A 2,793-nucleotide genomic window follows, 5' to 3' on the forward strand; every position below is an offset into this window, starting at 1 on the left:
AGATTTAGATTGCAAAGATCAGAAAATACAACAGAGCTTGCAGCCCTAACAGTCAGCGAAATTTGCAGTTGTCCTATTGCTGAGACACACCATTATTTAAAAGTTTACTTAACTTGCCCGATAGACAAGTAAAAAATTGCAGAAAGTACTCTGACATATCAAAATGTCAACAAGTAAGAGATAAAATGCAAGATATCAAATACAATTAGTTTGCTTACATTTATAACTGTTTTTACTGAAGATAAGTTTGCATATTTGATCAATAATTGCTTAGAAATGTCCTGATAAAAATATTCGGGCAACCAGTTTTTACTTCGGACAACCAAATTTTCTTGAATTGGTGACCCAAATGACAACAATTATTCAACCCTCATTTCACAAACTGCCCTTTAATTTTAAATTTGACCCTTAATTATTTCAAATGACCCCCATATTTTAATACAAAGGGCCACAATGATCCTCAAAAAAATTAGCCTGGTTGCTTAGATTTTGGTCAGAAAATGATTTTATTATGGTCAGATACTGGTTAAATTTTTGTAAGAACCTGGTTAGATTCAGGTCTTAAATAAAGAAAGAAATGTAATTGGTTTATAGCTGAACGGGGCAAAAGTTTTAGTCATATGTGAGTCACGTACGACTAGCTAGGACTAGGGTTGGATATCGTTCTTCACGAAACGGTCCGATACCGATACCGGTACCGACGAAACGATACGGGTATTTTATCGATACTGATACTGATACTTTTACAATACCAAACCCTTTGCTGCAAGTATAAGAACTGAAGAGATATAACATCAGGGCTCGCGCTGGCAGGAGCCAATGAGCAAATTGGCTCCAAAATTATTAAATTGGCTCAAGAAAATCATGATTGGCTCCAACTTACGAAAAGTATGACTTTTGGAATATCCAGTCTAAATTTAGCATTTGCTATTTTAAGAATGGAAAAGTACACATTTGGTTTTCCATTTACAACTTCCGCTTTACCCTTCTTATCACAAAACACTGCGACACAGTCTGCTTTTTGTGGGGTCATTGACTGGTCTATATTTGTTACTTCCCTTCCAAATAAAATATCGTTATAAACAGTAACACAGTCTAATACACTGACCTCATGGTATGTTTACATGTTTATCAGCTGATAAATATGACACTAATTGGTGTGAATTGTTGAATGTGCACTGGATAATTGGTCTTTATATTCGATATGAAACAATAACTAGCAGCATCTTAAGATTATCGCCAATCATATCAACAGCTTGGTTATGAAATGGACGACTTTACGGTAAGTTTGCAATCATATAATTTTATTGTTGTTGATAAAACGATCAAAGGAATTATGAGTTATAGAATAGAAGTTTGTTTTTTTAAAATTGCAAATTAAATCTGACCTAATAATGGCTCCAAAAAAGCATAAATTTGACAAAGAGTATATTTGACAATTAGTATTCCTGAAAAAAAATTGAACTTACTTTGTACATAACCTCTATCTGGAGCATTCATTTACAAATGGCATACATGGCTGTGAAATGTTTATGGAAAATTCAAGAAGCATACAACATATTTTTAGGAAACTTATGCTAATTACTTTACTCTTATAATGAATATTTGGCTTTTTTTTCCTGAATTATGTTTAGTTTAGACCTTTTCAATATTTTTTCTTCATTAATACATGTAATTATTCTTCTTACTCTCAAATGTTTCTGTTTTTATAATTTCAGATACAGATAGTCCTCAAACCAAATCTTTGGCATTAACCAAGCAAGCTGAAGCAGCACATTGGAATGTGGTTCTGATGTCACTGTCATGCCACTAACTTAGATTTTATGAAAACATTGCTGACCAAATTAGCCTGGAAAATGTTATTCTTATAGCTACTGAGCTGCAAGCTTTTATGATCAGTTTTAAAGTGAATAAAATGTAGCTACCAAAATAAAGTTGGATATACATGTAGTTTATGTTTTTTTTTCTCTAAATATCTCATGCCTTTTTAAGGTGTTCCATATATGAACTAATGCTATAAATTAGTCTGACAACTGAATTCTGGTTATTAGACAGTACCATTGCCTTCTTGAAAATAAAATACAGGCACGCAATTTTTGCCGCGAAAAATTGGCTCAAAGAAAAAATCTGCCAGTGCTAGCCCTGTAACATGTAGTGCTAGAAAATAAATACAAATGTATGTTACATTACTGGTCTGTCTGAATTTTCATGCTGTAAAGTATACTTTTCTTTTGTTGTTTTGTGTTTACTCTTTTTTACAACATTTACACATGTTAATTAAAAAATATTTTTACTTTTTCATCAAAAGAACATGACATAATTTAAACACAGAAAAATAGTTTATGCAGAACAGCGGTCTGCAGCTGAGAAGTCTACAAATTATTGTTTTAATCTTGATATCTCTACATAGGAATTTAAGACAGTTGATTATCTATTTTTTTCTTAAAGCTATTATTACTGTGTAGAAATTTTATTCTGATGCTGATATTCTTTTTTAAATCAAATTATTGTTTACTGTAATAAATCAGGGTCTTTCAAATAGATTTGAATGACCCTGAATAAATGAAATCACCTGATTAGTTGGCTTACTTTGCAATTTAGAATTACATGTAATAAATTTCGTAAGATGCTTTTTCAAAGTCACTTATGTTTCCAGTCTGTTCTACTACAACAGCACAAACATATTTTCCACCAGTAATTAACTTAGAAATTTTGAAATACATGTATATGCACAGTCAGCACAGACTGTTTCCATTTTCATGTTAACCTAATATTAGTCCTTGTAGAAGTCAT

At 31.7% G+C, this 2,793-nt stretch overlaps 1 long non-coding RNA gene across 1 annotated transcript; it reads left to right on the forward strand.

Moving 5' to 3' along the window:
- Positions 1 to 95: 95 nt before the first annotated feature.
- On the forward strand, positions 96 to 1,950 carry LOC132724020 (uncharacterized). Its single transcript, XR_009624834.1, has 2 exons — positions 96 to 1,282; positions 1,719 to 1,950. It is a non-coding gene; the product is annotated as an uncharacterized LOC132724020 (long non-coding RNA).
- Positions 1,951 to 2,793: the final 843 nt, after the last annotated feature.

Source organism: Ruditapes philippinarum, unplaced genomic scaffold (genome assembly GCF_026571515.1).
Source record: "Ruditapes philippinarum isolate M1 unplaced genomic scaffold, ASM2657151v2 ctg18042_1_1_1_1, whole genome shotgun sequence".
Classification (NCBI taxonomy): Eukaryota; Metazoa; Mollusca; class Bivalvia; order Venerida; family Veneridae; genus Ruditapes; species Ruditapes philippinarum.